Source organism: Heptranchias perlo, unplaced genomic scaffold (assembly GCF_035084215.1).
Source record: "Heptranchias perlo isolate sHepPer1 unplaced genomic scaffold, sHepPer1.hap1 HAP1_SCAFFOLD_248, whole genome shotgun sequence".
NCBI classification, from domain to species: Eukaryota; Metazoa; Chordata; class Chondrichthyes; order Hexanchiformes; family Hexanchidae; genus Heptranchias; species Heptranchias perlo.
The window spans coordinates 164,030-189,463 of NW_027139260.1; the positions used below are offsets into that span (position 1 = coordinate 164,030).

At 53.2% G+C, this 25,434-nt stretch overlaps 1 long non-coding RNA gene across 1 annotated transcript; it reads right to left on the reverse strand.

The window, feature by feature from the left end:
* Positions 1-869: 869 nt before the first annotated feature.
* Positions 870-23,831, reverse strand: LOC137310382 (uncharacterized). Its single transcript, XR_010960063.1, has 3 exons — positions 23,766-23,831; positions 10,398-10,538; positions 870-1,595 (listed from the first exon to the last, which is right to left on the reverse strand). It is a non-coding gene; the product is annotated as an uncharacterized lncRNA (long non-coding RNA).
* Positions 23,832-25,434: the final 1,603 nt, after the last annotated feature.

Below are 25,434 nucleotides of genomic sequence, written 5' to 3' on the forward strand. Positions count from 1 at the left end.
CCACCCAGCCCTCTCCCCCACCCCCACCCCTCTCCCTCACCCCCACCCAGCCCTCTCCCTCACCCCCACCCCACCCCTCTCCCTCAACCCCAACCCTCTCACCCCCACCCCTATCACACCTCTCCTCACCCCCACCCCACTCACCCCCACCCCACTCACCCCCACCCAGCCCTCTCCCCCACCCCTCTCCCTCACCCCTCTCTCTCACCCCCACCCCTCTCACCACTCACCCCCACCCCTCTCCCTCACCCCCACCCCTCACCCCTCTCACCCCCAGACCTCTCACCCCTGCCCCTCTCACCCCTCTCCGTCACCCCCACCCCTCTCCCTCACCCCCACCCCTGCCCCTCTCACCCCTCTCCGTCACCCCCACCCCTCTCCCTCACCCCCACCCCTCTCCCTCCTCTCCCTCACCCCGCTCACCCCTCTCCGTCACCCCCACCCCTCTCCCTCACCCCCACCCCTCTCCCTCCTCTCCCTCACCCCGCTCACCCCTCTCTCTCACCCCCACCCCTCTCACCCCTCTCTCTCACCCCTCTCTCTCACCCCTCTCCCTCATCCCCACCCCTCTCACCCACCCCCCTCTCACCCCCACCCCTCTCGCCCCCAGACCTCTCACCCCTGCCCCTCTCATTCCTCTCCCTCACCCCCACCCCTCTCATCCCCACCCCTCTCACCCCTCTCCCTCACTCCCATCCCTCTCACCCCACCCCTCTCTATCTCCCATATCTTCCTGTCAAACCCCTCTCTCTCCCACTTTCTCTCCCCAACTCATTCTCACCCGCAGCCCTCACAAACCCTCCCTCATTCCCGATTCTCTTTCACCCCGACCTCTCTCACCCCCAGACCTCCCTCACCACTATCTCTCCCTCACCTCCCAGACAGTGTCCTATATTAACAGCTGTATCGCTATGGTTCTCATTGATCGCCCTGATGTTTTATGACCATATTACTCAGTTTATTTTTCATGATGACACTGTTCAAACAAACCAATCGGAAACACGAGCACAGACAGGAACAAAGTCCTCTCAGGTCAGGTACGTTGATGGTGTACGCCCTCTTTAAGATTTGCTGCTCCGATTGATGAGTGATTGGGCTTGAGATTAGGGTGGGGGAATTAAAGGGGAGCAGGGGTCCATCGGTCCTTGGATTGTATCTGAGGTACAGGACTGGGCTGGACCAAGGGTCAGGATTCCGGTTAAAGAAGATTCATACTGTTTTTCCGAATTCATCTGTTTTACATTGTTTAAAGTGCCACCTTTACTCATTCACAATAAAACAATGCGATTATCACATCCTAATATCATGAAATTCATTAAACAAGTGACGATGGACATGCTGAAACACTTGTTATTTGAACAAACCCAGCCGTTATCTTGCCCCATTAACAGCAGTGACATGAATCAGCAGCTAATTAACGATTCCTCTTCATTTTCTTCAAATTAGTGAGAAGAATATCTTGGGAAAACATTAAGACCTGGAGTTTCCGCTCGAGGAGCAATCAGGAAAATACTCTCAAGATGTGCTGGAAATTGCCGGGGTTTTGCTGAGGTGAAATTACATCCAAGTTTCTGCTCAAACTCTTCTCCATAAGCCTGAAAATAAAATTTCCCATCAATCAGCACAATGGAGGAGCGTCATCGATTGTAATCAGTTAGAGACTGGAACAGGGCCAATGGGGTCTCAAGATTATCGAATTAAACTCATTTATACTGAAAATGTGTTCAAGTTATTGCTGCAGCTGAAGGAACAGGCCAATCATTGGTTTGAATTGACTGCTGCTCACAGCTCTCATGACCCAAGAGCAGGTCAACTGACTGAACCTGAACTCATTTAAACTGAATTGAAAGTGATTTAAAGTAATTGCAGCATCAGTTTGAGAAACAGACCTGAGTGAGGCTTCAATTGACTGCGGGTCACAGAGGCTGCAGCTCATTAACGGTGGATTAATGTGACCCACGGGTGACAGTGCCCGAGATTCTGGGCACAATGTGATGGGCACCCCCGAACGGGCACAATCGATGGAAGCTCATCATTCCGGCCTGGGGGCGTGTGGGCAGGGACTGCTTCGGGCAAATTGACCTTTGAACCAGTGTAAAAGATCCCAGAAACTCGGGGTAAATGGTTATGGGCGTAACCCACTTCCCTTTGAAATTCCACGATCTTTTGCGCTATTTCGGTCAATCCATCCAGATTGTACTGATATCTGGGTGGGAACTCCAGGGCCAGTTCATGTTTGAGGGAATCAACATTAAGGAGCTAGAATTGGGATTTGGGATTTGAAGATTGGGAATGTAATATTCCAGTAGGGATTCTACAGATGTCTGAAACCTGCTCTTCAGGCTCTTTGGGACGGATGGAATCACAGGGAACAAGTGCTGGGAATGATTTATAATCTATTCAAGTATGAGACTAGACTGAAGGAGGCATAGACAAGGAGAGAGGGCTCACTCTTTAAAATGTACAGATCGCAGGGTAGAGATCAGGATGGGGGATTGCAGGGAATCAAAGATCTGACTGGTTTAAAGTTCTCCTGAAGGAAACACTGGGCTATAGAAACATAGAAAATAGGAGCAAGGGTAGGCCATTCGGCCCTTCGGGCCTGCTCTGCCATTCAAAATGATCATGGCTGATCGTCTAACTCAGTACCATGTTCCCACTTTTTCCCCATATCCCTGGATCCCTTTAGCATTAGAAATATATCGATCTCCTTCTTGAATACATCTAATGACTTGGCCTCCACTGCCTTCTGTGGCAGAGAATTCCACAGGTTCACTACCCTCTGAGTGAAGAAATTTCTCCTCATCTCAGTTCTAAATGGAATACCCCGTATCCTGAGACTGTGACCCCTGGTTCTGGACTCCCCAGCCATCGGGAACATCCTCCCTGCATCCAGTCTGTCTAGCCCTGTTAGAATTTTATATGTTTCAATGAGATATCCTCTCATTCTTCTAAACTCAAGTGAATATAGGCCTAGTCGACCCAATCTCTCCTCATACGTCAGTCCTGCCATCCCAGGAATCAGTCTGATAAACCTTTGTTGCACTCCCTCCATGGCAAAGACATCCTTCCTCAGATAAAGAGACCAAAACTGCAAACAATACTCCAGATGTGGTCTCACCAAGGCCCCATACAATTGCATTAAGACATCCCTGCTTCTGTACTCAAATCCTCTTGCAATGGAGGCCAACATACCATTCACCTTCCTAACTGCTTGCTGCACCTGAATGCTCGCTTTCAGCGACTGGTGTACAAGGACGCCCAGGTCTCGTTGCACCTCCCATTTTCCCAATCTATCACCGTTCAGATAATAATCTGCCTTTCTGTTTTTACAACCAAAGTGGATATTTATCCACGTTATACTGCATCTGCCATGTTCTTGCCCACTCACCCAACTTGTCTAAATCACATTGGAGCCTCGTTTTTTATTTGTTCATGGGATGTGGGTGTTGCTGCCAAGGCCAGCATTTATTACCCATCCCTAATTTCCTTGACAAGATGGAGGTGAGCCGCCTTCTTGAACCGCTGCAATCCGTGTGGTGAAGGTTCTCCCACAGTGCTGTCAGGAAGGGAGTTCCAGGATTTTGACCCAGCAATGATGAAGGAACGGCGATATATTTCCAAGTCAGGATGGTGTGTGACTTGGAGGGGAACATGCAGGTGGTGTTGTTCCCATGTGCCTGCTGCCCTTGTCCTTCTAGGTGGTAGAGGTCGTTGGTTTGGGAGGTGCTGTCGAAGAAGCCTTGGCGAGTTGCTGCAGTGCATCCTGTGGATGGTACACACTGCAGCCACTGTGCGCCGGTGGTGAAGGGAGTGAATGTTTAGGATGGTGGATGGGGTGCCAATCAAGCAGGCTGCTTTGTCCTGGATGGTGTCGAGCTTCTTCAGTGTTGTTGAAGTTGCACTCATCCAGGCAAGTGGAGAGTATTCCATCACACTCCTGACTTGTGCCTTGTAGATGGTGGAAAGGCTTTGGGGAGTCAGGAGGTGAGTCACTCACCGCAGAATACCCAGCCTCTGACCTGCTCTTGTAGCCACAGTATTTATGTGGCTGGTTCAGTTAACTTTCTGGTCAATGGTGACCCCCAGGATGTTGATGGTGGGGGATTCGGCGATGGTAATGCCATTGAATGTCAAGGGGAGGTGGTTAGATTCTCTCTTGTTGGAGATGGTCATTGCCTGGCACTTGTCTAGCACGAATGTTACTTGTCACTTATCAGCCCATGTCCAGGTCTTGCTGCATGTGGGCACGGACTGCTTCATTATCTGAGGGGTTATGAATGGAACTGAACACTGTGAAACCATCAGCGAACATCCCCATTTCTGACCTTATGATGGAGGGAAGGTCATTGATGAAGCAGCTGAAGATGGTTGGGCCTCGGACACTGCCCTGAGGAAGTCCTGCAGCAATGTCCTGGGGCTGAGATGTTTGGCCTCCAACAACCACTACCATCTTCCTTTGTGCTAGGTATGACTCCAGCCACTGGAGAGTTTTCCCCCTGATTCCCATTGACTTCAATTTTACTCGGGCTCCTTGGTGCCACACTCAGTCAAATGCTGCCTTGAAATCAAGGGCAGTCACTCTCACCTCACCTCTGTAATTCAGCTCTTTTGTCCATGTTTGGACCAAGGCTGTAATGAGGTCTGGAGCCGAGTGGTCCTGGCGGATCCCAAACTAAGCATCGGTGAGCAGGTTATTGGTGAGTAAGTGCCGCTTGATAGCACTGTCGACGACACCTTCCATCACTTTGCTAATGATTGAGAGCAGACTGATGGGGCGGTAACTGGCCGGATTGGATTTGTCCTGCTTTTTGTGGACAAGACATACCTGGGCAATTTTCCACATTGTCGGGTAGATGCCAGTGTTGTAGCTGTACTGAAGCAGCTTGGCTAGAGGCACGGCTCGTTCTGGAGCGCAAGCCTTCAGCACTACAGCCGGGATGTTGTCGGGGCCCATAGCCTTTGCTGTATCCAGTGCACTCAGCTGTTTCTTGATATCATGTGGAGTGAATTGAATTGGCTGAAGACTGGCTTCTGTGATGGTGGGGATATCGGGAGGAGGCCGAGATGGATCATCCACTCGGCACTTCTGGCTGAAAATGGTTGCAAACGCTTCAGCCTTGTCTTTTGCACTCACATGCTGGACTCTGCCATTATTGAGGATGGGGATGTTTACAGAGCCTTCTCCTCCCGTTGGATGTTTAATTGTCCATCACCATTCACGACTGGATGTGGCTGTGGTTGGTTGTGGAATCGCTTAGCTCTGTCTTTCGCATGGTACTTCCGCTGTTTAGCATGCATGTAGTCCTGTGTTGTATCTTCACCAGGTTGGCATTTTTAGGTACGCCTGGTGCTGCTCCTGGTATGCTCTTCTACACTCCTCATTGAACCAGGGTTGATGCCCTGGCTTGTTGGTAATGGTAGAGTGAGGAATATGCCGGGTCATGAGGTTACAGATTGTGCTGGAATAAAATTCTGCTGCTGCTGATGGCCCACAGCGCCTCATGGATGCCCAGTTTTGAGCTGCTGGATCTGTTCTGAATCTATTCCATTTAGCATGGTGATAGTGCCACACAACACATTGGATGGTGTCCTCGGTGCGAAGACGGGACTTCGTCTCCACAAGGACTGTGCGGTGGTCACAATACTGTCATGGACAGATGCATCTGCGACAGGTAGATTGGTGAGGACGAGGTCAAGTAGGTTTTTCCCATGGCATCCTCCTTACAGCTCACATTCCACCCCAGCTTTGTGTCATCTGCAAACTTGGAAATGTTATATTTAATTCCCTCATCCAAATCATTGATATATATTGTGAATAGCTGGGGCCCGTGCACTGATCCCTGCGGTCCCACTAGTCACTTCCTGCCACCTGGAAAAATACCCATTTATTCCTACTCTCTGTTTCCTGTCAACCAATTCTCAATCCATGCCAGTATATTCCCCCCAATCCCATGTGCTTTAATTTTGCACACTAACCTCTTGTGTGGGACCTTATCAAAAGCCTTCTGAAAATCCAAATACACCACATCCACAGGTTCTCCCTTATCTATTCTACTAGTTTCATCCTCAAAAATCTCCAGTAGATTTGTTAAGCACGATTTCCCTTTCATAAACCCATGCTGACTTTGTCCAATCCCGTTAATGCCTTCCAAGTGTTCTGTTATCACATCTTCTATAATAGACTCTTGCATTTTCCCCACTACTGATGTTAGGTTAACTGGTCTGTAATTTCCTGTTTTTTCTCTCCCTCCTTTTTTAAATAGTGGGGTTACATTTGCCACCCTCCAATCTGTAGCAACTGTTCCAGAATCTATAGAATTTTGGAAGATGATCACCAATGCATCCACTAATTCCAGGGCCACTTCCTTTAGTACTCTGGGATGTAGATTATCAGGCCCTGGCGATTTGTCAGCCTTTAGCCCCATTAATTTCCCTAGCACTATTTTTTTTTTACTAATACTGGCTTCTTCAGTTCCTCCCTCTCACTGGACCCTTGGTTCCCTAACATTTCTGGGAGGTTATTTGTATCCTCCTTTGTGAAGACAAAACCAAAGTATGTGTTTAATTGTTCTGCCATTTCTTTGTCCCCCATTATAATTTCCCCCATTTCTGTCTGTAAGGGACCTACATTTGTCTTCACTAATCTTTTTCTCTTGACATATTTATAGAAGCTTTTACAGTCAGTTTTTATGTTCCCTGCTAGTTTACTCTCATACTCTATTTTTCCTCTCTGAATCAATCTCTTTGTCCTCCTTTGCTGAATTCAGAACTGCTCCCAATCCTCAGGCTTGCCACTTTTTCTGGCAATTTTATATGTCTCCTCTTTGGATCTAATGCTATCCCTAATTTCTTTTGTAATCCATGGTTGAGCCACCTTTCCTGTTTTATTTTTGTGCCAGACAGAAATGAATAATTGTTGTAATTCCTGCACATGTTCTTTAAATATTAGCCATTGCCTATCCACCGTCATCCCTTTTAGTAAAGTTCCCCAATCTATCATAGCCAACTCGCACCTCATACTTTCATAATTTTCTTTATTTAGATTCAGGACCCTAGTTTCGGATTCAACTACTTCACTCTCCATCTTAATGAGGAATTCTATCATGTTATGGTTGCTCTTCCCTAAGGGACTCCGCACAACAAGATTGTTAATTAATCCTTTCTCATTGCACAATACCCAGTCTAGGATCGCCTGTTCTCTAGTTGGTTCCTCAATGTATTGGTCTAGAAAACCATCACGTACGCACTCCAGGAATTCCTCCCCCACAGTATTATTACTAATTTGGTTTGACCAATCTATATGTAGATTAAATTCACCCATGATTATAATTGTACCCTTCTTGCATGCATCTCTAATTTCCTGTTTAATGCCCTCCCCTACATCTCCACTACTGTTTGGGGGCCTATAGACAACCCCCACCAACATTTTCTGCCCCTTGGTGTTTTTTAGCTCCACCCATACAGATTCCACATTGTGATTTTCCGAGCCAATATCCTTCCTCACTATTGCATTGATTTCCTCCTTTACTAACAACGCTACCCCACCTCCTTTCCCTTTTTGCCTGTCCTTCCTAAATATTGAATACCCCTGCATGTTTAGTTCCCATCCTTGCAGCCATGTCTCCGTAATCGCAACTATATCATTACTGTTAATATCTATCTGTGCTATTAATTCATCCACCTTATTGCGAATGCTCTGCGCATTCAGACTCAATGCCTTTAGACTTGTCTTTTTAAGATTGCTAGTCATCTTTGTTTTATTTTATAAACGGTTAACGAAGCCACCTTTGCTGCACAGATTGTGAAACCAGTTTTAAATGACTAACTAACAATCCACATTGTACTGGGAAGGAACTGTTAAATAGTTTTAAGGAAGTGATAACTGGAAAGTCCCTGGATGTGGTTCAACCATGTTAGAAACTGGCTGAACAAAGCAAGAAACTGTGAACATCCTCAATAATAACTCCTCCCCATCTCCACTATTAACCAATGGGACATGGAGCAGGTATGTGTCACTAGTTGTTGACTGGAATTTATTTGTGACAGTCTGAAATAGTTTGATTTTTTCAGCACATTTCACTCTTATTATATTGGGTTTGACCAGGGAGCAGGAGCACTAATCTCATTAGGAAACCCCAACTCACACTGATACAGAGCCTTTAACACAGTGAAACATCTCAAGGGGCTGAATTTCCTCAGGGTTCCTCCCGCTCCGTCACCGGATCATCGGTGGAAACCCCGTTCACCGAACTTCGGCCAAAGTTACGGCAGTGGAGTGGGAGAAACTCCGAGAGGATTCACCCCCGAGATTGTTTGCAATGGGGGGGGGGGGCGTTGGGATTGGGCACTGAGGAGAGGTTGGAAGAGTACGGGGAGGAATGGTTGAAGAGTTAGATATTGAAGAGGCTTTTGAAGATGAGGTTGAGAAGATGGCTGTAGAAGGAGGCCATTCGGCCCATTGAACCTGTACTCCAATGGACCTAATGGCCTCCTTGGGTGCTGTCATTTCTGTGGCCCTGAAATTCCATGGCCAATTTTGGCGTTTTGGAGCAACTCAGTTGATTGGCTGGTAAAATGGGGACGAAACCGTTTACGGTGATTCGATGACCCAAGATTACTCCTCCTGAGTTTCGAAACACAGTTTAGTCCTTCCTGTGACCCACTCGCTCAGTCCACACCCAACTAATTTAAATACATTTAAATATATTTAAATAAGGGCCAGTGGCACTGCCCCTGAATTTCCTGTTTTTACACTGGTTTTGCACTCAGAGTAAGTTGGTGTGAGAGGAATAAGGCACAGCTGTTTCCAGGACCAGCTGAGACGGGGGGAAGTGAGACTGTCTGAGCCTGAAGACTGTGGAGAATTTCTGCAGCTGGAAACCACTTTCTGGAACGATTATTTTTAACACCCTGTGTCTGACTGTCTGCGGGAGTGTGAGATCACTGCCATGTTTTGACCCCTCCTCCACCCACATTGAGAGCTTCTCTAGAGCAGCAATGGCTGCCCCTAAGGCCATTCTATTGATTGTGTGATCAGATCATTTCCAGGGACACTGCAGACAGATCCTCACATCTCCATTATTTAAGAAAGGTGAAAGAAATCAGGAAATTGTAAAGCTGTTAGTCTAACATCTGTTGTCGGGAAGGTATTGGAATCTATTATTAAGGACTGTGACTGAGCACTTAGAGAAATTTGTGCTGATTAGAGAGAGAGAAAACATGGATTTGTAAAGGGTAGGTCATGTCTAAAGAAACTAACTGGACTTTGTTGAGGAAGTAACTAAAATAGTGGACAGGGGAATGTCGATGGATGTAGTTTATATGGACTTCCAGAAGGCATTCGATAAGGTTCCACATAAGAAACTCTAGCTAAAATTAAAGCTCATGGAATTGAGGCAAATTATTGACCTGGTTAGGAGATTGGTTAGGGGGTAGAAGACAGAGAGTAGGGTTAATGGGTATGTACTCAAATTGGAAGGAAGCAACTAGAAAGGATATATTGGCCTTGGAAGGAGTGCAGCGCAGATTCACCGGAATGTGACCAGGGATCCAAGGGTTAGATTATGAGGAGAGATTACATAAACTAGGTCTGTATTCCCTGGAATATAGAAGGTTAAGGGGTGATTTGATTGAGGCTTTCAGGATTTTGAAAGGGATCGATAGTGTGGATAGAGAGAAATCTTTTCCGTTGGTGGGGGGAGTCCAGGACTAGGGGACATAACCTTAAAATCAGAGCCAGGCCATTCAGGAGAGAAATTAGGAAACACTTCTTCATGTAAAGGGTGGTAGAAGTGTGGAACCCTCTCCCACTAAAAGCAGTTGATGCTCGCTCAATGAATCATTTTAAATCTGAGACTGATAGATATTTGCTAACCAAGGGATTTGGATATGGAGCCTAGGTGGGTAAATAGAGTTAGGATACAGATCAGCCATGATCTCATTGAATGGCAGAACAGGCTCGAGGGGCTGAATGGCCTCCTCCTGTTCCTATGTTCCTAGGTGTTCATACCAGCACCATTTGCAGCTTTAGTGGAAGACTCTGGGTTCCACAGTGACGGGTGTGGTGTCCACCTTGAACAGGGGCTTTGAAGGAGACACTAATCTTCTGCAGTCTGCTCTTCCACTGATCAGTGGGAGTGATGAGGCCCAGGCCCAGGCCCATGCGATGGGAGCTGTAGGTGTTGCCCCCTCTCACAATGTCAGCTTGTCTACATGTTCACCACCCCGCATCACACTTTCCCCACAAAGGGGGGGGGGGTGGTAAAAGACTCCCTCAGCCTCAATCTGTTACCGTTCCTTCTTATCTGCTTCTCACACAGGGGCTTTATTTGCTTTCAAAATTCAATTTACTCATTTAAATAATAAATCAGATTGGAATGAGAAAAGTCACTGACCAGACTTCCCCATGTCAGCACTCCTCAGATTGGTGTTGTCCTTTTAGCTGTTGAACAATCCCAGGCTGGGAGTGCAGATATCGAAACTCTGTCTCTCCTTCTGGTCCACAAATGGGAACCTCTGGAACCTCTGGAACTTGTCTTTTTCAATCATCAAAACACAGATGAGTTCATCAGTTGGCTTCAAAATTCAACTTGTATTTTGAACTGTTAGCACGAAGATAATCACACTCCCCACATCTGACTCTCCCCCCAATTCACTCAACCCCATCCCTCTCACCGTCTCGCCCCACTTCCCTTTCACCCCCTTTCTCACCCACGTCTGACTCTTTCCCCAATTCACTCACCCCCACTCCTCTCACCCTGTCTCACTCCACCTCCCTCTCACCCAGTCTGTCTCTGTCCCTATCGTCTTCTCACCCCCTCTTCCTCTTCCCTCTCTTCTCACTTCACTCTCACCCCCACCTTACTCACCCCACCCCTCTCATCCCCTCTCCCCCTATTTCACTCTCACCCCTACCTCTCTCACCCCACCCCTCGCACCCCTTCTCTCCCTCTCTCCACCGCTCACACCCACATCTCTCTCTCTCTCCCTATCTCCCTATCACACCACTCCCTCACACCCATCTCTCTCTCTCTCCCCACCTCCCTCTCATTCCTACCACTCTCTCCCCCTCTCTCCCTACTGCCTCACTCCACCTCTCTCACCCCCCCTCTCTCCCCGCTCTCCCTCTCCACTCCTCTCTCTCACCCCCTCTCTCTCCCCGCTCTCCCTCTCCACTCCTCTCTCTCCCTCACTCCCTCTCTCCCTTACCCTGTCTCTCCCTCACCCCAACCTCTCTCTCATGCCCTCCCTCTCCCCGTTCTCCTTCTTCCTGCCTCTCACTCCCACCACACTCCCTCTCTCCCTTACCCCTCACCCCAACCTCTCATGCCCTCTCTCTCCCCCATCTCTCTCTAAATCATGAGGAACCTTGCAGGCTGCAATGGTGCATGAGAAAGCCATGAGCTGGCGATTTTCTGATCTGTATTTTCAGTGTGTGAGGTCCCTCACCACAGGCGAGGACTTGGAAAATCCCCCCTTATGTGTAAAAAAACTCAATAGTTGTTTTAGTTTATGAAATCTAAATATGTAGCTCCATCCAATAGACTGAAGACACAGGGGAATCGTACATAAATTCCAGTGTACAGTTTATCACTAACACTGTTCACTGTCAGACTGTGAAATCTTTGCAAGGGACAAAATCAAAGCAGCAGATCTCAGATTGTTGGTGAGTTTTGTTTCTGGAAACCATCATCGAGCTGTTAAAAAAAGAAAATAAGGGCTGGGAATTTCCTGGGAGCTGCTCTCTGCCACCGTAACTTCACCGGCACAAACCCAGTCCTGATTTTAACCCGGGGCCTGAGTGCGGGCTTGGGGGCTGGGCGAGCAGCAAGCTCACGTTAGGCCTGGAGAGATTTCGACACCTGGACCGAATTACGATTTGCACTGAATCACCGCCTGGCCAGCGGACGGGAGTGGGATTTCACACGGCAGGAGGCTGCTATTGGGAACTCGAGGGGACGGGCACTGAGATAAGTGGGGTGGGGTGGGGGAGGGGGGCAGAGGGGATTGCGTTCGAAGGAGGGGGTGGGAAGCCTGGGATAGGGGCTCCCACTCCTCGTCCACAAGGAAAGCTTAAAACAGTGAGAACTACGTATCTTCCTGGGCCTCTTCTGGCCCCACTCCTGTTGGTCACCAGGTTGTACTGGTGGTTCTGGCACTCAGCGCCACTTGTGTGATCCCAAGTTAAAACGGCATTGGGGTCCTAACTGCATCAGAGGATCCCGACTTATGTATATTGCTGCGGCCCTCTCCTCCCCTCGGCATCCCTCTCCTGCCCTCGGCATCCCCCTCCTCCCCTCGGCATCCCTCTCCTCCCATCGGCATCCCCCTCCTCCCCTCGGCATCCCCCTCCTCCCCACGGCATCCCTCTCCTCCCCTCGGCATCCCTCTCCTCCCCTCGGCATCCCCCTCCTCCCCACGGCATCCCCCTCCTCCCCTCGGCATCCCTCTCCTCCCCACGGCATCCCTCTCCTCCCCACGGCATCCCTCTCCTCACCACGGCATCCCTCTCCTGCCCTCGGCATCCCTCTCCTCCCCTCGGCATCCCCCTCCTCCCCTCGGCATCCCCCTCCTGCCCTCGGCATCCCCCTCCTCCCCACGGCATCCCCCTCCTCCCCTCGGCATCCCTCTCCTCCCCACGGCATCCCTCTCCTCCCCACGGCATCCCTCTCCTCACCACGGCATCCCTCTCCTGCCCTCGGCATCCCCCTCCTCCCCTCGGCATCCCCCTCCTCCCCACGGCATCCCTCTCCTCCCCTCGGCATCCCCCTCCTCCCCTCGGCATCCCTCTCCTCCCCACGGCATCCCTCTCCTCCCCTCGGCATCCCCCTCCTCCCCTCGGCATCCCTCTCCTCCCCACGGCATCCCTCTCCTCCCCACGGCATCCCTCTCCTCCCCTCGGCATCCCTCTCCTCCCCTCGGCATCCCCCTCCTCCCCTCGGCATCCCCCTCCTCCCCTCGGCATCCCTCTCCTCCCCTCGGCATCCCTCTCCTCCCCTCGGCATCCCTCTCCTCCCCACGGCATCCCTCTCCTGCCCTCGGCATCCCCCTCCTCCACTCGGCATCCCTCTCCTGCCCACGGCATCCCCCTCCTCCCCTCGGCATCCCTCTCCTCCCCTCGGCATCCCTCTCCACCCCACGGCATCCCTCTCCTGCCCTCGGCATCCCCCTCCTCCCCTCGGCATCCCTCTCCTCCCCTCGGCATCCCTCTCCTCCCCTCGGCATCCCTCTCCTCCCCTCGGCAACCCCCTCCTCCCCTCGGCATCCCTCTCCTCCCCTCGGCATCCCTCTCCTCCCCTCGGCATCCCTCTCCTCCCCTCGGCATCCCTCTCCTCCCCTCGGCATCCCCCTCCTCCCCTCGGCATCCCTCTCCTGCCCACGGCATCCCCCTCCTCCCCACGGCATCCCTCTCCTCCCCTCGGCATCCCTCTCCTCCCCTCGGCATCCCTCTCCTGCCCTCGGCATCCCTCTCCTCCCCTCGGCATCCCTCTCCTCCCCTCGGCATCCCCCTCCTCCCCTCGGCATTCCTCTCCTGCCCTCGGCATCCCTCTCCTCCCCTCGGCATCCCTCTCCTCCCCTCGGCATCCCTCTCCTGCCCTCGGCATCCCTCTCCTCCCCTCGGCATCCCTCTCCTCCCCTCGGCATCCCCCTCCTCCCCACGGCATCCCTCTCCTCCCCTCGGCATCCCTCTCCTCCCCTCGGCATCCCCCTCCTCCCCTCGGCATTCCTCTCCTGCCCACGGCATCCCTCTCCTCCCCTCGGCATCCCTCTCCTCCCCTCGGCATCCCTCTCCTCCCCTCGGCATCACTCTCCTGCCCACGGCATCCCTCTCCTCCCCTCGGCATCCCTCTACTCCCCTCGGCATCCCTCTCCTCCCCTCGGCATCCCTCTCCTCCCCTCGGCATCCCTCTCCTCCCCTCGGCATCCCTCTCCTCCCCTCGGCATCCCTCTCCTGCCCACGGCATCCCCCTCCTCCCCTCGGCATTCCTCTCCTGCCCACGGCATCCCTCTCCTCCCCTCGGCATCCCTCTCCTCCCCTCGGCATCCCTCTCCTCCCCTCGGCATCCCTCTCCTCCCCTCGGCATCCCCCTCCTCCCCTCGGCATCCCTCTCCTCCCCTCGGCATCCCCCTCCTCCCCTCGGCATCCCTCTCCTCCCCACGGCATCCCTCTCCTCCCCTCGGCATCCCCCTCCTCCCCTCGGCATCCCTCTCCTCCCCACGGCATCCCCCTCCTCCCCTCGGCATCCCTCTCCTCCCCTCGGCATCCCCCTCCTCCCCTCGGCATCCCTCTCCTCCCCTCGGCATCCCTCTCCTCCCCTCGGCATCCCCCTCCTCCCCTCGGCATCCCTCTCCTCCCCTCGGCATCCCCCTCCTCCCCTCGGCATCCCTCTCCTCCCCACGGCATCCCTCTCCTCCCCTCGGCATCCCCCTCCTCCCCTCGGCATCCCTCTCCTCCCCTCGGCATCCCCCTCCTCCCCTCGGCATCCCTCTCCTCCCCTCGGCATCCCCCTCCTCCCCTCGGCATCCCCCTCCTCCCCTCGGCATCCCTCTCCTCCCCTCGGCATCCCCCTCCTCCCCTCGGCATCCCCCTCCTCCCCACGGCATCCCTCTCCTCCCCTCGGCATCCCCCTCCTCCCCACGGCATCCCTCTCCTCCCCTCGGCATCCCTCTCCTGCCCTCGGCATCCCTCTCCTCCCCTCGGCATCCCCCTCCTCCCCTCGGCATCCCTCTCCTCCCCTCGGCATTCCTCTCCTCCCCTCGGCATCCCCCTCCTCCCCACGGCATCCCTCTCCTCCACTCGGCATCCCCCTCCTCACCTCGGCATCCCCCTCCTCCCCTCTGCATCCCCCTCCTGCCCTCGGCATCCCTCTCCTCCCCTCGGCATCCCCCTCCTCCCCTCGGCATCCCCCTCCTCCCCACGGCATCCCTCTCCTCCCCTCGGCATCCCCCTCCTCCCCACGGCATCCCTCTCCTCCCCACGGCATCCCTCTCCTCCCCTCGGCATCCCCCTCCTCCCCACGGCATCCCTCTCCTCCCCACGGCATCCCTCTCCTCCCCTCGGCATCCCCCTCCTCCCCTCGGCATCCCTCTCCTCCCCTCGGCATCCCCCTCCTCCCCTCGGCATCCCTCTCCTCCCCTCGGCATCCCTCTCCTCCCCTCGGCATCCCCCTCCTCCCCACGGCATCCCTCTCCTCCCCTCGGCATCCCTCTCCACCCCACGGCATCCCCCTCCTCCGCACGGCATCCCCCTCCTCCCCTCGGCATCCCCCTCCTCCCCACGGCATCCCTCTCCTCCCCTCGGCATCCCTCTCCTCCCCTCGGCATCCCTCTCCACCCCACGGCATCCCTCTCCTCCCCACGGCATCCCCCTCCTGCCCACGGCATCCCTCTCCTGCCCTCGGCATCCCTCTCCTCCCCTCGGCATCCCTCTCCTCCCCTCGGCATCCCCCTCCTCCCCTCGGCATCCCTCTCCTCCCCACGGCATCCCCCTCCTCCCCTCGGCATCCCTCTCCTCCTCTCGGCATCCCCCTCCTCCCCTCGGCATCCCCCTCCTCCCCTCGGCATCCCTCTCCTCCCCACGGCATCCCCCTCCTGCCCTCGGCATCCCCCTCCTCCCCTCGGCATCCCCCTCCTCCCCTCGGCATCCCCCTCCTCCCCACGGCATCCCTCTCCTCCCCTCGGCATCCCCCTCCTCCCCACGGCATCCCTCTCCTCCCCTCGGCATCCCTCTCCTCCCCTCGGCATCCCTCTCCTCCCCTCGGCATCCCTCTCCTCCCCACGGCATCCCTCTCCTCCCCACGGCATCCCCCTCCTCCCCTCGGCATCCCCCTCCTCCCCTCGGCATCCCTCTCCTCCCCACGGCATCCCTCTCCTCCCCTCGGCATCCCCCTCCTCCCCTCGGCATCCCTCTCCTCCCCTCGGCATCCCCCTCCTCCCCTCGGCATCCCTCTCCTGCCCACGGCATCCCTCTCCTCCCCTCGGCATCCCCCTCCTCCCCTCGGCATCCCTCTCCTCCCCTCGGCATCCCTCTCCTCCCCTCGGCATCCCTCTCCTCCCCTCGGCATCCCCCTCCTCCCCTCGGCATCCCTCTCCTCCCCTCGGCATCCCTCTCCTCCCCACGGCATCCCTCTCCTCCCCACGGCATCCCTCTCCTCCCCTCGGCATCCCCCTCCTCCCCTCGGCATTCCTCTCCTCCCCACGGCATCCCCCTCCTCCCCTCGGCATCCCTCTCCTCCCCTCGGCATCCCTCTCCTGCCCACGGCATCCCTCTCCTCCCCTCGGCATCCCCCTCCTCCCCTCGGCATCCCTCTCCTCCCCACGGCATCGCCCTCCTCCCCTCGGCATCCCTCTCCTCCCCTCGGCATCCCCCTCCTCCCCTCGGCATCCCCCTCCTCCCCTCGGCATCCCCCTCCTGCCCACGGCATCCCCCTCCTCCCCTCGGCATCCCCCTCCTGCCCACGGCATCCCTCTCCTCCCCTCGGCATCCCTCTACTCCCCGCGGCATCCCTCTCCTCCCCACGGCATCCCCCTCCTCCCCTCGGCATCCCTCTCCTCCCCACGGCATCCCTCTCCTCCCCTCGGCATCCCTCTCCTCCCCTCGGCATCCCCCTCCTCCCCACGTCATCCCTCTCCTCCCCACGGCATCCCCCTCCTCCCCTCGGCATCCCCCTCCTCCCCACGGCATCCCTCTCCTCCCAACGGCATCCCTCTCCTCCCCTCGGCATCCCTCTCCTCCCCACGGCATCCCTCTCCTCCCCTCGGCATCCCTCTCCTCCCCTCGGCATCCCCCTCCTCCCCTCGGCATCCCTCTCCTGCCCACGGCATCCCTCTCCTCCCCTCGGCATCCCTCTCCTGCCCGTGGCGGTCCTCTCCTGCCCGCGGTGGGTACCTCCTGCCCGCGGTGGGTACCTCCTGCCCGTGGCGGTCCTCTCCTGCCCGCGGTGGCCCCCTCCTGCCCGCGGTGGGTACCTCCTGCCCACGGTGGGTACCTCCTGCCCGCGGCGGGTACCTCCTGCCCGCGGCGGGTACCTCCTGCCCGTGGCGGGTACCTCCTGCCCACGGTGGGTACCTCCTGCCCACGGTGGCCCCCTCCTGCCCGCGGCGGGTACCTCCTGCCCACGGTGGGTACCTCCTGCCCACGGCGGTCCTCTCCTGCCTGCGGTGGCTACCCCCGGTGCCTCCCATACCCGGGAGTTAAAACGGAAGCGGGTGGGAGCTTGGGGTGTACGGATGCTGTGCTGATTTTAATCTCCCACCAATCCCGTTCCCATCGGGGATTCAAATCAGGGCCCCTGTTTATGTGTAAACAGGCTTGCAATGGTGGAATGCAGGCAGATCGGAGGAAATTCCCAGCCAATGTTTTCAAAAGCTCAAATTTACTTACAAGATTAGGCAGAGTTTTAAATATAGCAGATTTAAAGCTGGAGTAAATCTGGAGAACAAGATTGAGTGTCAAGATCAACACTTCTTACAGCCTCTTGAAGTGAAACTACCTCCTCGCAATTCAGATTCCCACTGTAACCAGTAGAGACAGGGAGAAGGAGCTCGTAGAGAAGTGAAACCAGGCGTGAGGTTTAAATCGGAAGTAAGCAACAAGTCTAAAAAACAGAACTGAATCAATATAAAACTTCTATATCAGCCACAGGGAATATCGAACAGGAACACACCCTGACACGCTGTCATTAACTGGGTAACACAGAGCATTTAGTGTACACTGTACTGAGCTCATGTATACACTGCACCAAGTACAGACCCTGACACAGTGTAATTAACTGGGTAACACAGAGCATTTAGTGTACACTGTACTGAGCTCATGTATACACTGCACCAAGTACAGACCCTGACACAGTGTCATTAACTGGGTAACACAGAGCATTTAGTGTACACTGTACTGAGCTCATGTACACACTGCACCATGTACAGACCCTGACACAGTGTCATTAACTGGGTAACACAGAGCATTTAGTGTACACTGTACTGAGCTCATGTACACACTGCACCATGTACAGACCCTGACACACTGTCATTAACTGGGTAACACAGAGCATTTAGTGTACACTGTACTGAGCTCATGTACACACTGCACCAGGTGCACACCATTACACAAATTGTCAGCCTTGGCTCAGTGATGGCCCTCTTGTCTCTGAGTCAGAAGGTTTTGAGTTCAGGTCCCACTCCAGAGAAGTGAGCACATAATCTAGGCTGACACTTCAGTGTATTACTGAGGGAGTGCTTTTGGATGAAATGTTAAACCGAGGCCCCGTCTGCCCTCTCAGGTGGATGTAAAAGATCCCATGGCACTATTTCGAAGAAGAGCAGGGGAGTTCTCCCTCGTGCCCTGACCTATATTGATCCCTCAACCAACATCACTGAAACAGATTATCTGGTCATTATCTCATTGCTGTTTGTGGGATCTTGCTGTGCGAAAATTGGCTGCCATGTTTCCTACATTACAACAGTGACTACACTTCCAAAGTACTTCATTGGCTGTAAAACGCTTTGGGAGATCCTGAGGTTGTGAAAGGCGCTATATTAATGCAAATTTGTTTTTTCTGAACCTTGCTAACCTTGCCTGTTATATTGTTATTAAACAAAACCCCAGCTAATTCTACACTATCTGATTATACGTGAATTCCTTAGATTCTGTCCGTTGGTAATAATAGACCACAAAGCGTGACCTTGAGATGGAATGGTGTCTCTGTGGATATTAAATAAAGCAATGGTAATTAATGCATCTCTGTGTCTGACTTTATTTAGTAGGTGACAATTACACTTCATATTCACTGCAGCCCCGCTGTGATTGGTTTGTCTTGTGTAACTATCAATATAACTGAGACTGGGGTATGTGGGGCAGCCCAAAGGTGAATTAATTGAGGCATTTTATAAACCTTAGCTGTGAATGGCAGATCTCAATTCAACGTGCATGTGATTAAAAAGAGGGGAAGATTACCTTTTTGCCTTAAACTAATACATCCTCCTTAAACTCGGCTGCCCGCAGAAATTCGTCACCATTCTCTGCCTGCTCCATGATGACATACAAGCCGTGATCCTCACCAACGGATCCACCACAGACCCAATACGAGTGCAAACTGGGGTCAAGCAGGGCTGTGTCATCGCACCAACGCTCTTCTCCATCTTCCTCACTGTAACACTCCACCCCATCACCATGAAGCTCCCCGCCGGAATGGAGCTAACCTACAGGACAAACTGTTCAACCTTCGACGCCTCCAGGCCAGAACCAAGACCACCCCAACCTCTGTCATCGGGCTGCAGTACACAGACGATGCCTGTGTGTGCGCACACTCAGAGGCCGAGCTACAAACCATCATCGACGCATTCACCGAGGCATATTAGAGAATGGGCCTCAGGCTAAACATCCGGACAACAAAGGTCCTCTACCAGCTCACTCCTGCCACACAACACTGTCCCCCGACCATCAAGATCCACGGTGAGCCTCTGGACAGTGTGGATCATTTCCCATTCCTCGGGAGCCTCCTCTCGGCGTGAGCAGACATCGACGATGAAATTCTTCATCGACTCCAATGTGCCAGTGTAGCCTTCGGACGCCTGAGGAACAGAGTGTTCGACAACCAAGACCTCAAATCCAGCACCAAGCTCATGGTCCACAGAGCAGCATTGGTCCCCGCCCTCCTGTACACATCAGAAACACGGACAATGTACAGCACACACCTCAAATCCCTGGAGAGATATCACCAATGTTGCCTCCGCAAAATCCTGCAAATCCACTGGCAGGATAGGTGTACCAACGTGAGCGTTCTCTCCCAGGCTAATATCCCCAGTATTGAGGTACTGGTCACGCTCAACCAGCTGCGATGGGTGGGCCACATTGTCCGCATGCCCGACACAAGATTCCCAAAACAAGTGCTCTACACCGAGCTCCGCAATGGCAGGTGATCACTAGGAGAGCAGAGGAAACGCTCAAAGCCTCCCTAAAAAAATGCAACATCCCAACCGACACGTGGGAATCGCTTGCCCAGAATGCCCAAACTGGAGAAGAAGCATCCGCGAAGGCACCAATCACCTCGAGCGTCACCGAGTGGAGCACATGGAGGCCAAGTGTAAGCAGCGGAAAGAGCGCACAGAATCCAGAGGGTCTCACCCACCCGCCTTATTAAACACGACCTGCCCCACCTGTGGCAGAGTCTGCGGCTCCAGGATTGGACTATTCAGCCACCGCAGAACCCACCCTCTCAGAGTGGAAGCAAGTCATCCTCGACCCTGAGGGACTGGCAAAGAAAATACAGATTCCACATTGGGATTTAGAATAGAAAACACAATCGGCCTTATTTCCCCCAGGGAAAGCCTATTCCTATTTCCCCAGATATAAGGGTAAAGAGAAAGAGGATGCAGAGCCAGCATAACGAGCCCTGGGATCACCAGAGCTTCCCCGAGGGGTGGAGCAGGGCTTTAAATAGGCTTCGGCCCAGCGGTGCGAAGGGAATGAGGTGGGAGGAGTAATCTCGACCCTCCTGTCTCAATCCCAATTTCCTGCAGTAATATCCATGGGATGCCCATTTCCTGGAGCATCCGGAAAGATGGTGGTGGTGTGTGAGGATGGGGTTTGTGTTTGTGTCTGTCTCAGTATGCACGCTGTGTGGATGGGGTTTGTATTTGTTTCTGTCTCAGTATGCACGCTGTGTGGATGGGGTTTGTGTTTGTGTCTGTCTCCCTGCGCACTGTGTGGATGGGGTTTGTGTTTGTTTCTGTCTCCCTACGCACTGTGTGGATGGGGTCTGTGTTTGTTTCTGTCTCCCTGTGCACTGTGTGGATGGGGTTTGTGTTTGTGTCTGTCTCCCTGTGCACTGTGTGGATGGGGTTTGTGTTTGTTTCTGTCTCCCTGTGCACTGTGTGGATGGGGTTTGTGTTTGTGTCTGTCTCCCTACGCACTGTGTGGATGGGGTTTGTGTTTGTGTCTGTCTCCCTGCACAGTGTGTGGATGGGGATTGTGTTTGTTTCTGTCTCCCTACGCACTGTGTGGATGGGGTTTGTGTTTGTGTCTGTCTCCCTGTGCACTGTGTGGATGGGGTTTGTGTTTGTTTCTGTCTCCCTACGCACTGTGTGGATGGGGTTTGTGTTTGTTTCTGTCTCCCTACGCACTGTGTGGATGGGGTTTGTGTTTGTTTCTGTCTCCCTACGCACTGTGTGATTGGGGTTTGTGTTTGTTTCTGTCTCCCTACGCACTGTGTGGATGGGGTTTGTGTTTGTTTCTGTCTCCCTACGCACTGTGTGGATGGGGTCTGTGTTTGTTTCTGTCTCCCTGCGCACTGTGTGATTGGGGTTTGTGTTTGTTTCTGTCTCCCTACGCACTGTGTGGATGGGGTTTGTGTTTGTGTCTGTCTCCCTGCACAGTGTGTGGATGGGGTTTGTGTTTGTTTCTGTCTCCCTACGCACTGTGTGATTGGGGTTTGTGTTTGTTTCTGTCTCCCTACGCACTGTGTGGATGGGGTTTGTGTTTGTGTCTGTCTCCCTGCACAGTGTGTGGATGGGGTTTGTGTTTGTTTCTGTCTCCCTACGCACTGTGTGGATGGGGTTTGTGTTTGTTTCTGTCTCCCTACGCACTGTGTGGATGGGGTTTGTGTTTGTGTCTGTCTCCCTGCACAGTGTGTGGATGGGGTTTGTGTTTGTTTCTGTCTCCCTACGCACTGTGTGGATGGGGTTTGTGTTTGTGTCTGTCCCCCTGCACAGTGTGTGGATGGGGTTTGTGTTTGTGTCTGTCTCCCGACGCACTGTGTGGATGGGGTTTGTGTTTATTTCTGTCTCCCTGTGCACTGTGTGGATGGGGTTTGTGTTTGTGTCTGTCTCCCTGCACAGTGTGTGGATGGGGTTTGTGTTTGTGTCTGTCTCCCTGTGCACTGTGTGGATGGGGTTTGTGTTTGTGTCTGTCTCCCTGCGCACTGTGTGGATGGGGTTTGTGTTTGTTTCTGTCTCCCTACGCACTGTGTGGATGGGGTTTGTGTTTGTGTCTGTCTCCCTGCACAGTGTGTGGATGGGGTTTGTGTTTGTGTCTGTCTCCCTACGCACTGTGTGGATGGGGTTTGTGTTTGTTTCTGTCTCCCTGTGCACTGTGTGGATGGGGTTTGTGTTTGTGTCTGTATCCCTGCACAGTGTGTGGATGGGGTTTGTGTTTGTGTCTGTCTCCCTGTGCACTGTGTGGATGGGGTTTGTGTTTGTTTCTGTCTCCCTGCGCACTGTGTGGATGGGGTTTGTGTTTGTTTCTGTCTCCCTGCGCACTGTGTGGATGGGGTTTGTGTTTGTGTCTGTCTCCCTGCACAGTGTGTGGATGGGGTTTGTGTTTGTGTCTGTCTCCCTGCGCACTGTGTGGATGGGGTTTGTGTTTGTGTCTGTCTCCCTGTGCACTGTGTGGATGGGGTTTGTGTTTGTTTCTGTCTCCCAGCGCACTGTGTGGATGGGGTTTGTGTTTGTGTCTGTCTCCCTGCACAGTGTGTGGATGGGGTTTGTGTTTGTGTCTGTCTCCCTGCGCACTGTGTGGATGGGGTTTGTGTTTGTGTCTGTCTCCCTGTGCACTGTGTGGATGGGGTTTGTGTTTGTTTCTGTCTCCCAGCGCACTGTGTGGATGGGGTTTGTGTTTGTGTCTGTCTCCCTGTGCACTGTGTGGATGGGATTTGTGTTTGTGTCTGTCTCCCTGTGCACTGTGTGGATGGGGTTTGTGTTTGTTTCTGTCTCCCTGCGCACTGTGTGGATGGGGTTTGTGTTTGTTTCTGTCTCCCTGTGCACTGTGTGGATGGGGTTTGTGTTTGTGTCTGTCTCCCTGCACAGTGTGTGGATGGGGCTTGTGTTTGTGTCTGTCTCCCTGTGCACTGTGTGGATGGGGTTTGTGTTTGTGTCTGTCTCACTGTGCACTGTGTGGATGGGATTTGTGTTTGTTTCTGTCTCCCTGCGCACTGTGTGGATGGGGTTTGTGTTTGTGTCTGTCTCACTGTGCACTGTGTGGATGGGGTTTGTCTTTGTGTCTGTCTCCCTGTGCACTGTGTGGATGGGATTTGTGTTTGTTTCTGTCTCCCTGTGCACTGTGTGGATGGGGTCTGTATTTGTGTCTGTCTCCCTGTGCACTGTGTGGATGGGGTTTGTATTTGTGTCTATCTCCCTGTGTACTGTGGATGGGGTCTGTATTTGTGTCTGTCTCCCTGCGCACTGTGTGGATGGGGTTTGTATTTGTGTCTATCTCCCTGTGCACTGTGGATGTGGTCTGTATTTGTGTCTGTCTCCCTGCGCACTGTGCGGATGGGGTTTGTATTTGTGTCTATCTCCCTGTGCACTGTGGATGTGGTCTGTATTTGTGTCTGTCTCCCTGTGCACTGTGGATGTGGTCTGTATTTGTGTCTGTCTCCCTGTGCACTGTGTGGATGGGGTTTGTATTTGTGTCTATCTCCCTGTGCACTGTGGATGTGGTCTGTATTTGTGTCTGTCTCCCTGCGCACTGTGTGGATGGGGTTTGTATTTGTGTCTGTTACCAGATGTGAAATGCTTGCATGTTTTGCTCTGACTCTCGTTGGGCTGAGACTGACACCAGACGCCACATTCTCACTCAATCACATCGCATCAAACTGCAGATACACAGGAGCTGGCACATTGTGCGCTCTCGTTGTTCTGGGTGTGATTGTGGACCATGACCTGAGACTGGGTGATATCAGAAACTCAAACACAACAACATCCAACTGTCAGTCACACGCTGACTCCATTAACAGCCAATGAGGAGCCAGCCCTCAGTGCGAGTCACTTACTGTCAGGTGGAGAATGTTGTGGAAGGTTTCAGGCTCCTCGAACCCCGTGTGATCCTGAGGTCCCTGTACACCACCTACAGGAGACCCACCCACCCACAGTTTAACACATCCCTCACTGAGGGGGTTGGTAATTGGAAACAATTTTACAACACCAAGTTATAGTCCAACAAATTTATTTTAAATTTCACAAGCTTTCGGAGGCTTCCTCCTTCCTCAGGTGAATGGTGTCGAAATGAAATTTTCGAATCCTTCGCATTTGAAAATCACAGAACAATGCCTGGTGATTACTGCCCGTTGCCAAGGCAATCACAGTGAGCAGACAGAGAGGTGTCACCTAAAAGGCCACCGAATATACAAACCCCCAAAAAAAAGAGAGAGAAGGAAGACAGTCAATAACCCGTTATATTAAACACAGATAACATTTGTTCGCTGGTGGGTTAACGTGTAGCGTGACATGAACCCAAGATCCCGGTTGAGGCCGTCCTCATGGGTGCGGAACTTGGCTATCAATTTCTGCTCGACGATTTTGCGTTGTCGTGTGTCTCGAAGGCCGCCTTGGAGTATGCTTACCTGAAGGTCGGTGGCTGAATGTCCATGACTGCTGAAGTGTTCCCCGACAGGGAGAGAACCCACCTGTCTGGCGATTGTTGCGCGGTGTCCGTTCATCCGTTGTCGCAGCGTCTGCATGGTCTCGCCAATGTACCATGCTCTGGGGCATCCTTTCCTGCAACGTATGAGGTAGACAACGTTGGCTGAGTCACAGGAGTATGAACCGTGCACCTGGTGGGTGGTGTCCTCTCGTGTGATGGTGGTATCTGTGTCGATGATCTGGCATGTCTTGCAGAGGTTACCGTGGCAGGGTTGTGTGGTGTCGTGGACGCTGTTCTCTTGAAAGCTAGGTAATTTGCTGCGAACGATGGTCTGTTTGAGGTTGGGTGGCTGTTTAAAGGCGAGTAGTGGAGGTGTGGGGTTGGCCATAGCGAGGTGTTCGTCATCATTGATGACATGTTGAAGGCTGCGGAGAACATGGCATAGTTTCTCCGCTCCGAGGAAGTACTGGACGACGAAGGGTACTCTGTTGGTTGCGTCCCGTGTTAGTCTTCTGAGGAGGTCTACGCGATTTTTCGCTGTGGCCCGTCGGAACTGTCGATCGATGAGTCGAGCATCATATCCCGTTCTTACCAGGGCGTCTTTCAGCGTCTGTAGGTGTCCATCGCGTTCCTCCTCGTCTGAGCAGACCCTGTGTATTCGCAGGGCCTGTCCATAGGGGATGGCCTCTTTGACGTGGTTAGGGTGGAAGCTGGAAAAGTGGAGCATCGTGAGGTTGTCCGTGGGCTTGCGGTAGAGTGAGGTGCTGAGGTGCCCGTCTTTGATGGAGATTTGTGTGTCGAAGAAAGAAACTGATTCTGAGGAGTAGTCCATGGTGAGCTTGATGGTGGGTTGGAACTTGTTGATGTTATCGTGTAGTCTCTTTAGTGATTCCTCACCGTGGGTCCCTGGAAAGAAAATGTGAGTGCAAAAGAAAAGCAGGACTTCTTCACTGCACAGGACCTCCAACCAACACTATACACCAGATACATCGACGACATTTCTTTCTATGGACCCACGGTGAAGAATCACTAAAGAGACTACACGATAACATCAACAAGTTCCATCCCACCATCAAGCT